The sequence below is a fragment of the Chanodichthys erythropterus genome, chromosome 10 (assembly GCF_024489055.1).
Source record: "Chanodichthys erythropterus isolate Z2021 chromosome 10, ASM2448905v1, whole genome shotgun sequence".
Taxonomy (NCBI): Eukaryota; Metazoa; Chordata; class Actinopteri; order Cypriniformes; family Xenocyprididae; genus Chanodichthys; species Chanodichthys erythropterus.
In genome coordinates, this window is record NC_090230.1 from 49,279,484 (window position 1) to 49,294,427 (window position 14,944).

Here is a 14,944-nt window from a genome sequence, read left to right on the forward strand (position 1 = left end):
TTTGTAAGTTAAAAACTTTGAATACTAAATAGCTATTTTAACTTGCAAAGTGTTTCAACGTGTTTAAATGCTAAAATGGGGGGGGGGGGGCGCAGCCATCTTTAGAAATTGTCTTTGAACTTCCGTTTTTAGCGGTAGCTCTGTAGCCTATATTTCTATGGCAGAGCTGTTGAAGAGTAATTAGCTGGTGAAGTGGATTTACTTATTGTAGAGTTAACAAAAGCTATCATGAGCATTGCAATGTTTGAAGGGATGTCATAAATGTCAGTAGACCAGTAAGATTTTAAATCCGTAAGATCTTACCTTCATGCTGTGGAAACACAAACACAATGAGTGCGCTGAAAAGGCATCAAAATAGGTGACACAAAATAGGCCTAATCTTAAACAATTTTCGATATTAGTTCAGATACAAAAAGTGAGAATTACATTTAATATTCAGACTAACATTTAGCGTTAGGCTATTGTTATTATAAATATGTGATGGGTTACAACAAAAGTAGGCAACGAAGCTGAACTCTATTTTTTCCCCATTTAATTCCTGCAGACTTATCCCTTTCTCATTCCTTCTGCCTTCCCTGACAAGTAAAGAAATTCTGTTTTAAATAAGTACCAAACACAATCTGTCTGTGGAATGAAACTGCAGCAGATGGCATGATCTTCCAAGGGCTTGTGCTCTTTTTAATTAATGTAGTGGGGATTAAAGGGCCGCGGGTCCGGATCATTAGTGAACAGAGGTATTAAAAGGTTTTGTGAGGAATAATCCAGCTGCTCGCGATTGGTTGAACAGCAGACTACAGGGTTTCCATGATATTTTCCTGCTTTCCATTACCTTAAGTGCATACTAAATGGCATAGAGCAGAGTCGGAAATAAAGCAACTTAAATCGACCCACCAAACAAACACATTTACTCTCATTAATGGCCAAAAAGAGGACATGATTGTGGAGTGGTGTAAACAGTTGTTTTTCATGGTCATTGTTGTCCACGTCAGTAAGGTAATGAAGTCAGTCATTTTTCATGCCACTACTAAATATGTATTACAGTGATAATTAATGATAGTAGCTAATTACATTTTGTCAGTGTACAAAATGTAACTGAAAGCACTGTTGCTTATCTTCTAAAGTGAACATGAGTTCTGATTAACTTGTAATCTAACTTTTTATTGTTCATAAAACATTTGAAAATGTTGATAGTAGCCTACAGTATAGTCTATACTTATCATAAGGAGATCAAAATTTAATTAGGGGGCTCGGACAACCACCCCCCCAACCGGAACCCCTCCCCCAACCCCCCTTCACTGCACCCTATTAGGACATTTTAATGCTAAAAGATCTCTGTGTCCATATAAAACACATGTTGTGAATACAGAGCTTTTTTTTTTTTTTTTTACTGCAAAAAGCCTACAAATCTAAATGTGTACTGAGAGATGCACCTGAATATAGATATAAACTTAAATTTCAAAAATGTAACCACCCCCACTAATTTTAGGGTGTCATGTGGTCCAGACTTTAGACTGGCACTAATTAAAGGCTCATTTTCTTTCTACCCCTCAATTGATTTTAGGAGAGTGGTTTAATGATTTTAAATTAGTCTGTAGCCTACATTAGCCTTCCGTGAACTCCATAAATGCGGATTGACCTACAACAGCATTAAGCTACACAGGCCCACTGTTTATAATCCAAATAGTCTGAGATATAACTGACAATTGAATACACAGATATTTATAGATATTATAAATTCAAATAGTCAATAACGTATACACATTTTAATATATACTGTGCAAAAGTCTTAGGCCACCACCAACTTTGTCATTTTAGCAAAGTTTTAATGACCATCCATATTTATTTTTTGGTCTTTATTACGATACAAACAGAAAATACAGGAAATACGTACACAAAACGTAAAAAAATAAAATAAAAAATCAGAACAAAATGGTATTTAGTGTGACCTCCTGTACCTCTTCCAGTTTCTCAAAGAAGAAACTCTGAGAAACTTCTCATCAGATTTTGAAAGTTTTCTTGGCCTTCCAGTCCATTAGCCTATAAGTCATTTTTTCGGGGGGTTTTTTAATACTGCATATACATTTCCTGTATTCTCTGGTTATATTCTAATAAATAATTATATATGGTCATTATACCATTGCTAAACAACATCTAATGGTGGCCTAAGACTTTTGCACAACAATATGTGTATGTGTGTGTGTGTGTGTGTGTGTGTGTGTGTATATATATATATATATGAAACTGAAACACTGGTCAATATAGTGTTAGAGGTTTCACACCTATGCATGACCTGGTGAACAATCTCAACTGATTTTACATTCTGTCAATAAGAGCAGCGTATGAAGGTTGAATTAGCAAAGCAATAGCACAGCTGTACATACAATTTTGCAATCCTCACAACAATAGGAGTTCAAAAGAGGAAAAACTGTTGGTGTGCGTCTTGCTGGCTAATCTGTAACCAGGACAGCAAGTCATTGTGGTGTATCGAGAGCTATGGTATCCAGGGTAATGTCGGCATACCACCATGAAGGATAAACCACATCCAACAGGAGTAACTGTCGACGCAAGAGGAATCTGTCTGAAAGGGATGTCCAGGTAACCCGGATTGTATCCAAAAAACATAAAACCACAGCTGCCCAAATCACTGCAGAATTAAATTTGCACCTCGACTCTCCTGTTTCCACCAAAACTATTCGTCGGGAGCTCCACAGAGTCAATATTCATGGTCAGGCTGCTATAGCCAAAACACCTTCACTGTCTTTCCCACATCCGTTGAAGTTACGCTGTGGAGTTGAAGCCCCAAAGAGGCGTAACACCCAGACTGTTTTGTGCTCATGAAGCGCAGGGCAGGATCAGTGATGGTTTGGGCTGCCATATCATGGCATTCCCTACTGTGCTTGATGGGCTGTCACTGCCAAGGACTACTGAACCATTCTGGAGGATCATTTGCACCTAATGGTTCAAACATTGAACCCTGAAGGGGGTGCCCAGCATGATAATGCACCAATACCCACAGCAAGACTTGTGACAGAGTGGTTTAATGAACACGAAAGCGAAGTTGAACATCTCCCATGCTGCACAGTCACAAATATTTTTAGGCCACTTTGGGGTACATTGGAGCAGCAAGTCAGAAAACATTTTCCTCCACCAACATCGCACAGCGACCTGGCCACTGTTCTGGAAGAATAATGGTTTGTCTGACCACTGTAAAAGACTTGTATCTGTCTGTCATTGACAAGATGAGCTGATGCTGTAAAGGAGCCCCTACACCATAAATTATTGTGGTCTAAAACCAGGCGTTTCAGTTTCCCTCTGATTCTAACTTATCAGTCACTATTTGAATTGTGGCAATTTGGCAAATACAATGCATTAAAACTTGCTTTGCCTATCCATAAGGAAATACCAGGATTTGAAGCCTTACAATGCCACAAAACAATAGATAAGCTTAGGTTTTAGACTTTGGTTGTGAGTAATTAGCACAACACCATCTTTGCGGTGCAAAAGTGGATTTAAATGGTTAAACAGATGCAAGAAAAAAAGATTAATCATGAATGAATGAATGTAAATGTGAGAATTTCCCATTTTAATCTTTATATATATATATATATATATATATATATATATATATATATATATATATATATATATATATATATATATATATATACATATAATCATAAGTATAAATGAATATATATCAAGCAATTCTAGCTGAAATAATTTCAGAAATCTACAGAAGTATGAGGAATATCATTAGACCTACAGTGTTGCCTTGCAAGCTCTAAATGTATAAACTGGAGCTCTCAGCAAGTCAGCATGCTTCTGACTACAGATGTAGACCTGCTAATTGCACCTTCGTGAACTGCCACGGGGTGGAGGCAGAGTCTTCTGCTAATTACCCCATTCCTCCATGCAGGCCTGAGGCAGCCAATCAGGAGAACAAAGTGTACATTTTCATTTACGCACCAGATCTTTCTCACACACACATACAGGCAGTGCGGAGATGGGGCAGAGTGCCACAGACGGGGAATGTCAAGAATGCCATAAGAATGCGGGCACTGCCCTCACCTCATTCTCTCTCTCACACACACATAAACATACTCTCTCTGCACACATTTACACATATGTAGTCAAGCTTTGTCATTTTAACATGACTGGTAGAGAAGGATCACTCTGGTGGGGGTGGGGGCAAAAACAACAAGCAAAAGATACACAAAATGAAGATATAAAGAGCAGCTGGAAGGACAGGACTCAGGAGTAGAGAAGACAGTGAAGATGAAGGGAATGAGGGACAGAGGGAGGGCCCACTGAATAACACCTGCTTCTCAGCTGTGTCAACTGAAGGATTCCCACAGAAGACAGACAGATATTTATGGAGTGGCTGAGGAAATCGTCCAGCCACACTGCTGTTGACACACGTGATGCTCTGAGCCATACCCATCTAAGCCTAACCAATTTACAAGTCATGGTGAAACAAAATATAAAAAATAAAAAATAAAAACTTATATTACTTTTAAATATTATATTATATTATATTATATTATATTATATTATATTATATTATATTATATTATATTATATTATATTATATTATATTATATTATATTATATTATATTATATTATATCATTTACTTTTTATTTTATATATTTACCAAACTAAATATATTTATGTTGTTCAAAAATGTTTGCTATTAATCATACTGAACCCTAAGATTCAAAAAAAAAAAAGTGTCCCCCCTGCACTGTAAAATGTAGCTAACTGATGATCTTACTAATAAAATGAAGTGATTTTAATTTATTTTGAGTAAGTTTGTTGATAAGTAATGACAACCTTTTAGAAAAAAAAAGATATTGAACTCAATGGATTAAATTATCCTCTACTTAAAATAATGAGTAGTACGAATTTTTTCGATTGGTCATGCGCAGTTCTACCTGTAGGTGGAGTCAATTTGCAACGTATTCTGAAGGGAGAAGCACATGGAACGGTAAGTTGGTGTTTGTTTGTCATATTTTAACATTTCAGAATGATTTAATATATGTTAATCGATAGTGTAATACAATCAGATTAAATAACTTACACAGTGATACTGGGTGTGATTTTATATTATTGAAACTGAAGTTGTGTTTGTGCTAATCGAAATTAGCAGTTAGCATTTGCAAGTTACTGGTCTTTGGCTGCATGTTTTGAATAAGGGAACGTTTTTTATGTTTTAGATATTTTTTATTATCAATGTAGACTGGGGAAAGCTTTAATAATTACTCTCCTGTTATATTTTTGGATGCTAGTTTAGGTGTGTTGTACAGGGATGTTATAATTAGTTTTTTTATTTTAGGTTTCTTAAGATTAAAATGTTTGAAGACTACACAGTGGTTTGTAATTAGAAATATAAATCTATATAGTTAGAATTATTATTATTATTTTTAATTTTCAGAGCTTGTTTTGTGGAATGAGACATGTAGATTAATATAAGGCTATTTTTCTTAATTTGCAGGATCTGTTTTGTGGAATGAGATATGCATTGGAAATGTAAGTAGCCTGCTGTATTTTTCCTTTGAAAATAGAAATCTACTATTGTAGCAATGTCGCTTAAAACATGGAAGCTGCACCAGAACTAGTCCAATTCCACGCCTTCACACTGACTGTTTGTGTTCATTCAAGTTATTTAATTAATTGAAGGGGTATTTAACAAGAAATCATTCTAAACATGTTGATACAAAATAAACAAGTATGCCTTGAACACACTAACTGTGGACCCAATGTACATTTAACATTTATTTTCCCTGTCACAGATCAATGCAGAGTTCAATCACATCACAACCAGAAGCTTCAATCAAGAATTCTTCTCAGCACTTTATCAACTTGATTTCTGGAAAATCGTGCAACAAAGAAAGTGGCAGTTGAAAAGAGAGTTAATTGTGCAAATTAAATATATGGTAAGCTTGTCAGTGCTGCTTTCTTAATCAAAATTCTGTTACTGTATTAGCTCAATTTTATATTTCATTCGATGTTGTAACATTTATCAGGGCACTGATGTCACTGAATTCACAGATTATTTGATATTTCATTCTATTTTTTTTTTTTTTTTTGTCATTTTATTTATTTATTTATTTTTACAGTTCTTCATGGCCTTCCTCTGATTCTTGGAGAAGAAACCTGATTTTTTTAATCATTGCTGACAGGTAACTTTCTCTGTATATTTCTTTATAAACTATGATTCCCCACACATACATTACATATAGGCTTTCAATATGCTTCATTTAACTCTCTTATCTTGGACCAGACATACAAACTTTGCATTTGTTTCATTTATTTTTTTCTTCTTCTTTTTTTTTATCCAACATTTTGTTAAATGCAAGTTCTGTCATCATTATACAGTTATTTTTTTTTTATTTTGTCTATCTTACAGATAATACTTTAAAGGGTTAGTTCACCCAAAAATGAATTTTCTGTCATTAATTACTCACACTCATGTGGTTCCACACCCGTAAGACCTTCGTTCATCTTCAGAACACAAATTAAGATATTTTTGATGAAATACGATAGGTATATGACTCGTCCATAGACAGCAATATAATCATCACTTTCAAGTTCCAGAAAGGTACTAAAGACGTTGTTAAAACAGTCAACTTGACTGCATCAACCTGTTCAACCTTCATTTTATGAAGAAGCAAGAATACTTTTTGTGCACAAAAACAAAACAAAAATTACGACTTTATTCAACAATTTCTTTTCTTCCATTTCTTTCTCCTACGCTGTTTACGTTCAGTGCTTCCAGGTTCTACGTCAGAATGCAGGCTCAGTATTGGCTGACGCTGTTCACGTGAGCAGCATGACGCGTATGTGATGCTTATGCAGAAGCCTGCCAACATTGAGCCAGCATTCTGGCGTAGAACACGGAAGCTCTGGACTGTGTTTACTACGTCAACAGAGTAGGAGACTGACAGGGAAGAGAAGAGATTGTTGAATAAAGTTATTTCTGTTTTGTTTTTGCGCACAAAAAGTATTCTCGTCTCTTCATAACATTAAGGATGAACCGCTGCAGTCACATGACTGTCTTGACAATGTCTTTAGTAGCTTTCTGGACCTTGAAAGTGTTGATTATATTGCTGTCTATGGAGGGGTCAGAGAGCTCTCGGATTTCATCAAAAATATCTGAATTTGTGTTCTGAAGATGAACGATGGTCTTACGTGTGTGGAACGACATGAGGGTGAGTAATTAATGAGAATTTTCATTTTTGGGTGAACTAACCCTTTAACAACCATAATTAATCTCTGTTAGTTGTACGTACACCTGGTACTTATGTACATTTGTGATTTTAATTTTAATGTAACCAGAACTGTGATATTGCTGTTCCCTTTTTATTAGGACTGTGATTGTGACAAAGTCTTCTTTGGGATTCTGACCGTAATAACAGAATACAGCCAGGATTCTTCCTCCACAAGAACTACATTTGGAGTCTTCATGCACAGCATTATTCTAGACTGAGACATTGCCATGGATGAACTTGAAAGGTGCCATGTGACTAATTTTTGGACTGATATGTGGCAAATTTGGAATTTTTCTTTCCCTTGGACATAATTCTCTGAAACCAAAACTACATTCACTTAAAACTCTTCTGTTGATGTAAGCAAAGGCTGTTTGAGATCGTTAAAGGCTTAGTTCACCCAAAAATGTAAATTTTGTCATCAGTTTTTCACTCTCATGTTGTTTGACCTTGGTTAGTCTTTCAAACACAAATTTAGCTATTTTTAAAGAAAACAGCCTGGGAAACTTTTTGGATCTTTTAAGTTTTGGTTAACTGGACTTTCAGTTGGAGGGACAGAAACCTCTCAGATTTCATTAAAAATATCTTCATTTATGTTTCAAAGTCTTATGGGTTTGTGACGTCATTAGGGTGAGTAAATGATGAGAGAATTTAATTTTTTTGTTTCTAAAACTACCTCTTTAATCTTGCAGTTGCATTAAAGTCAACATTCTTTTTAATTAAAGTGTTAAATTGTCACCTGCCAAAGATTAAACTGTCAAAATTAAGCTAACATTGATTTTAGTATTTTTGTTAGTAAGACTGTTAGTATTATTGGTTAATGAAAAATGTTTAGAATTTAGCAGTGCCAAAGTGGCATTGTTTGGTACATTGTAGTGTCTGAAGAAAATTGATGAGCAATAGATAATGCTTTGCCTAAGATCTGTTGTTGCTTTTTGTCTTAACTTATATTTTTTAGTTCAGCTTGCTTGAAAATTTTAAGGCAATCGGTTTTCTAAGATTTTCCTAGTTATGTGAACACTAAGTTAACCCAACTAATGATTTTGAGTTAACAACTTGACCAACAAGTTTTCTTTACTTAACTGAATTAAGTTACGACAACTACTTTACTTGGAAATTTTAAGGCAATCGGTTTCCTCACTTTTTCTAAGTCAAGTCAACTTATTACATTTTACAGTGTGAAGTACATTTTGTAATATTTTGCATTTGGAGGTTTAAACCAATATTTGAAATATATTTTAGTCCAAAATTTTTGTTTTTTGAAAATATAAAATAAATACATTTAAAATAAATAAACAAATAAATAGATATTATTTTATTTATTTTAAATGTATTATATATTTTATTTACATATTCAAATTTTAAATTATTTGATTTATTTATTTATCAAACAATATATATTTATATTGTTCAAAAATCTTTTTGCTTTTACCCATAATGAATTTTAAGATTTAAGAATTTATGCATTTTCCTTCCTCTTGAAATACATTTTGTATTATATTTTGGCAAAATTTAAACCAATATATTTTTAATTTTAAAGTATGTATATTTTCAACACAGACAAACACACACACACACAATATATATATATATATATATATATATATATATATATATATATATATATATATATATATATATATATATATAAAATATAAATTGAAAATAAATAAACCAATTTTTTTTTTTTTTTTTTTTTGTACATTTTCTACATTTAGAAAACAAAAAGGTTCTATCTACAAAGTTGAATGGAATGGAAAAACTTTGAAGCTCAATATCTCAAAACTGCTCAGAATTCAGACAGAACCTTATAATTCCAAGGGGACGAAATGGTGACTTTCATGTCAACAATTACAAAACATGGAACCTTTTAGACAAATTTTTCAAGCAGTTCTCTATATATCCGAAGGGGGGCAGCAGCACTGCTCCTGACTGAAACTTACTTATAAGTGAAAACAGATGAGGCACGTGGCAAAAAGCCACATGTAATGCATTTAAATCAGATTTTGCTCTCAAAAATGTTTTATAGCTAAATGACTATCATAGTGTAACCTAAACCACAAACTTATATGAACAGTGAAATCTTATAGGCTATAAAATCTGCCTCTAACCCTCCCAATCCCATTTAATTTAATTTAGGATCAAAACACAAGTTATGTAGATATGGCTTGATGCTTAATTGCATATGAGAGAATTTAATATTGTAAATAGATACACTATCCTGATCTACTTTATTACGGATTAAGCAGTGTGGATTCTCTAATCCCCTAATGACAGGCATCTAAATAGTTGGATGCATTTGTGAATTGTAGCTGTTTTGATTTACTCATCTATTGTAAATCAGAATAACATTTACCTGGAGTTCCCGGAATCCTTTTATCTTACGTCAGCTGATATTTTCACAAAATAGTTGAACATTGAACATCTCTTAGTTTAACGTTTCAAAATATTTTATTCCTTTTGAACTCTAAATCCGTGGTGGAAAACTGGAAAAGACAAAATTAAGAGCATTAAGTGTTTATGTGCAACATCATCTGCAGGTGGAGACCAGAGGAAAGCACCACAGACTGACAAATGCACAGCAGGTGCATTAGGGTTTGACCTTGATAGAGTTCACTGTGTGTGGGTGTGTGTGTGTGTGTGTGAGAGAGAGAGAGAGAGAGAGAGAGAGAGTGTCCGCAGGGCTGTGCATGTGTGTGTCCTCCCAACATCTGTCAAATGCATTATATTTCATTATCTAGTCTTTCACAACTGCTCTACCTGCATGAAACCCAAAACTCCTACACTGATACTTTATTAAAATACATTCTTTTTAGAAAACATGAAAGCTGTTTCACATCAATCATTCATCCACCAGGAGACCAGGAGAGAATAGCACATTTCTGTAAACGGCTAACAACATTTATAAAGTTAAAATGAATAAAATGTGTTTTTGGTTTCCTTGTAAATAATAATAATAATATAATAAAGATAATAATAATACATTTTAAAATTAAATAATCAGAGAAATTTCTAGGCATTTAAACAAGAAACAAATTAAATTGTAATAAATAATTCAAATGTATTACATTTTAATATATTAAATTATTTATTATATGAAACAATATTATTATAGTTTTAAAGGTGCAGTGTGTAAAATTTGTGAGGATCTATTGACAGAAATGCAATATAATATACACAGCTATGTTTTCAGTGGTGCATAAAGACCTTACATAATGAACCGTTATGTTTTTATTACCTTAGAATGAGCCATTTCTATCTCACACACCGCGGGTCCCCTTACATGTCAAGTCGCCATTATGCACAGGCATGTTTCTACAGTAACCCTAAATGGACAAACTGCTCTACAGATCGCGTTTCGTCACTATGTCCGTTGGCTTTTTAGAGGTAGCTTGCAGCGTCACTACGTTGAATACGCACAAAGTAGTAGTAATAGTAGTCGTCGTCTTTTTTATTAGAAGCTGAGACCGTTCTTTGTTAGAAGTAAGAAGAAACCTCATCTTTCACTTCACTGTCCAGGGCTGTAACCACCATAGACATTGAGGGGGACAAGTCCCCCATAATATTTAGAAATGGCCAAATTGTCCCCCACAATACTCCATTATGCAATGCTCTGTGTGTTGTTAGGATGACAAAAATGTTTGTTACATTTTTAGTTTGGTCTGCTTCAGTGGTCTAACAGCACTCGTCAATGTCAAAATGATTGAGATGGCCAAACAAATCAAAGTAGGCGGGGTTTGCTGTTCACAGAAGCACAGTGAATTCCAGCAAGAAGCATCGGTTTAATGTTGAGAGTGAGATAACATGTAAATAGCGAAACAACATTTAAAACGTTAACTTTTTTGCGATAGAAACGTTAAATGACCGACAGTAACATCCAGTGATGCAAACTACTCAACTTTTTTCTCAAATATGGCCATTTTGAATTGAAAATATGCATTTATGTGATTGATGTAATTCCTAACTGAGTATGACGAGACATATTAGGCATGCAAATAAAAGTAAAATTAATGCAAATATTATTTGCAAATGATTCTTTCTCAGCTAGAATTTGACCTAGAATTACCTTCACTGTTCTATTTCTTTATACTTTATAAAAAAATTGCATATGTTCATATGTTCAAGACATGGTTATGGCCATATCACTGGCTAATGTACTCTCTGATGTCTCAGATGATGACATCTTTGTCGTGTCAGCCAGACGGCCACCGTAGCTTCTCCGAAAGGGAGGGGTGCGAGGGGTGTGTGCTGTTACTTGCAGTTCACAACCTCACCAATAGATGGCACTAAAATTTACACATTGCAACTTTAAAAAATATATATAAATAATCTGATTATGTGAACAGCTAACAACATTGTAAAGTTAAAATCAACATGCCTTGTATACTGAAATATGATTTTGGTTTCCCTGTAAATTATTATAATTATTATTAATGAAATTATTAAATACAAATTTCCAGGCACTCCAATGAAAAAAGTAAAATAAATGTGCAATTACATAAATTATATGTAATTATATAATATGTATTATATGTTGAATTATATAATTTTATATAATAATATACTTTTATTTTTATGAAAATAAATTAAGGAAAATAATTTAAGGAAAATACTTTTTTTTTTATTATTTTAACAAATTAAATGGGGTACATTATAGTGTATTATATTTATTTAATATTTTAAAAAGTATTCAAATAACATTTTTGTTATTAAATTAAAATAGATTATTCAAGCCTTAACTGTAGTGTGTGTGTGTGTGTGTGTGTGTGTGTGTGTGTGTGTGTGTGTGTGTGTGTGTGTGTGTGTGTGTGTTTGTGTGAGTGTGAGTGTGAGAGAGAGAGAGAGAGAGAGAGAGTATATATATGGTTAAGACTTGCACCTGATCTAATTTTTGTTTATCCATCTCATATTTCATCTCAGCATTAAATCCCTTGAATTCAGGGCAGTTTATCCTTCTCTGTCAACGTTGTTGCTCAAACCGCTGGGTTAAAACAACAGTTCCCCAAAATATACAGAAGTACTCTGTAGAATAGCATGTTTGCTAAGGCACCTGGCAGCCGCACAGCTCTTGCAAAACTTGACGATAATGCAACCCAACATTCCAGCATCAGAAAAACACAAAAAACTGCTCCTCACAAGACAAGATTTTTTTCTTTTTTCTTAGCGTATGTGTGTATGTTTATTTGCCAGGAGCCCTCAGGTCAATGATGTTGTAGCAAATTAGAGGTGAGTGACAGCTGGCTAGCATGGCTGACAGATTTGAGGAATTCGGGCAGTCTGTGAGGACGGCCCAGCCTGAATGTTAAACACTTTTTCCACAAAGCTCAAAGGAACAGTTCTACCTATTAGCAATTCAAACACACACACACACACACACATTCTTTTTCCTCTTGCTACTTACAGAAATGGTTAGATCTGGATTCAGTGAGTTGTTTTAGGCAGTGCTAATGTCATTTATGCCTACCTATTGCAGGCAGATTGGATTAATTAGATGTTGGAAGTACATAACGCGACGATAAGATTCTCTTTCAACCAAAACATGAATAAAAATGCATATAAAAAGTGCATCTACATGAGTATGTGTCTATGTGGTTACAAAAGGCCTGTGGTCGGCAGACTAAAGCAAATTCATCTCCACTACGCAGAAAGGAGGTAGAATGTCCATTTACGTATATGCAGTTCAGTGGCTGCGGTCATGTGCTCTCGCCAGCGCACAGAGAGAGGAGACCTGTGGTTTTAACCCAGCCAGCTCACACCAGAGAGGAGGGGAAAAGAGAGGGAAGGGGAGAGGAGTGATGACAGCTCATGATGTTATACATTGCAAATGCGAGCGGTGAAGTGGCCGAGTATGGGTTAATAAGCCGTAGAACGAGGAAAGAGTCCAGAGATGACAATGCAGCATATGTAAGGACATGGGGAAGCTAAAAAGAGGGCTTGCGAAAGCAGCGAAAACACGCGAGGTATTTGGAAGGCATTTCGGGGCGCAATCACCAGCATGATGACATCCATCACAGCTGAGTTTCAAAAAAAAAACGATTTGGCATCGGGTACGAGCCAAACAGCATGTTTCTGTTACCTACAGTGACCTTCTTTCCTTCTCTGTCATTCCACAATCCTCCTTTCCCCCCATTATTCAGCTCCTCGCTTCCTTTTTCCATCGCTCTGTCCCTTTCTTTTCACACTTCACTCCCTTTTACACCTTCTTCTCCCTTCGGTTTGCCGCCGCTTCCCCTTCCTCCCTGGCCTGCTAATCTATTCCAGAAGAAAGGCTACCATGGAGAACGCATAACAAGTGCTCATACTTCAGCACGGGCCAAGAGAGAAATAACACAGAGAAGGAAAAATGGGAGTGGGGTACAGACAGGCAGAAAAAGGAGAGAAAGTGTTTATTCAAACTCAAAGCTGACTCCTTTGTTGTGGCAAGGACCTGTCTTATATTAGAAGTCTGAACTCCCTTCAAAGTCTGGAAAGATGGAAGATGAGCCAAAAGGAAGAGAAAGAACTAGACAGAGGGAGATGAACAGAAGAAGGAGCAACTCCTATTTTGTCTGAAACTGGTAGACTTGGACATGAGAAATGAGTGGATGGTAAAAAAAAGGAGCTTGGAACTCCATTGAGAGAACAGATGAACTATGCTTGGTTCTGGACTGCGCACACATTCAAACCATTCAGCCAGAGCTTTGACTGAGCCTTTGATTTCAAACATTGGTATTCATAAGCTCTATGGTATCTGAGAAATCACATAATCAATCTACAGCACTTGTGGCATAATGTTGATGTCCACAAGAATTCTTTTCCCTCCTTTCCTAAAAAAGTAAAAATCTTGGTTACAGTGAGGCACTTACAATGGAAGTAAATGGGGCCAATCCAACCTGTTCTCAAGAGAAAACGTAACTGATTTTATCGATTTTGTAATTAAAAGTGTGCATGAAGTATGTTTTTCATCAGGTGGGTGTGAGTACAAAAGTACAAATTCATACGAATTTGCCACCAATTCGCCAAAACTTAAAATAGTGGCATGAGTGTGTTGGCCAATCCGTATAAAATACTCACTGTTTCAATAGCATAGCCGCAATATATGTGTTAATATAATTTTAGAGTGAACAAATTACTTAAACTTTATCACCATATGACAAGGTAAAAATGATTAATTAAAATAGCTTTACAGAAATAATTTAAGAGAAGAATTCATTTAAGTGTGTTTATAAAATTATAAACTTCACAATTCTGCGATTAAATCCTCCAAAAATTGGCCCCATTTACCTCAATTGTATAAGTGCCTCTCAATAGAATTAATTAGGGCCAAGTTTTTTTTTTTTTTTTTTTTTTTAAGAAACAAAAGAAGAGTCATAGTGTGTGTGTGTGTGTGTGTGTGTGTGTGAGTTTGTTTATATTAAATTATGTTTATGTAAATTAATTAATAAAAATACTAAATTATGTTTTTGTGAGAAAATAAAGGTGTGCACAGTTTCCTGTGATGGTTAGGTTTAGGGTTAGGGGTAGGGTAGGGGGATAGAAAGTACGGTTTGTACAGTGTAAAATGCATTGCGGCCTATGGAAAGTCCCCACAATTCACAAAAACAAACGTGTGTTTGTGCGTGTGTGCTTGTTTTTGTGATTTGAGGACACAAATTTGTATAATGACATGGGTATTACACTGGTATTATGACGTAAACA

The 14,944-nt window shown here is 34.9% G+C and overlaps 1 long non-coding RNA gene across 2 annotated transcripts; it reads left to right on the forward strand.

Moving 5' to 3' along the window:
• Positions 1 to 4,944: 4,944 nt before the first annotated feature.
• LOC137029724 (uncharacterized) lies at positions 4,945 to 8,266 on the forward strand. Of its 2 annotated transcripts, none has more exons than XR_010896318.1 (5): positions 4,945 to 4,986; positions 5,494 to 5,528; positions 5,792 to 5,935; positions 6,119 to 6,181; positions 7,369 to 8,266. It is a non-coding gene; the product is annotated as an uncharacterized lncRNA (long non-coding RNA). The 2 variants fall into 2 exon arrangements; XR_010896319.1 differs by lacking the exon at positions 4,945 to 4,986 and adding an exon at positions 5,014 to 5,371.
• The last annotated feature ends 6,678 nt before the right edge of the window (positions 8,267 to 14,944 follow it).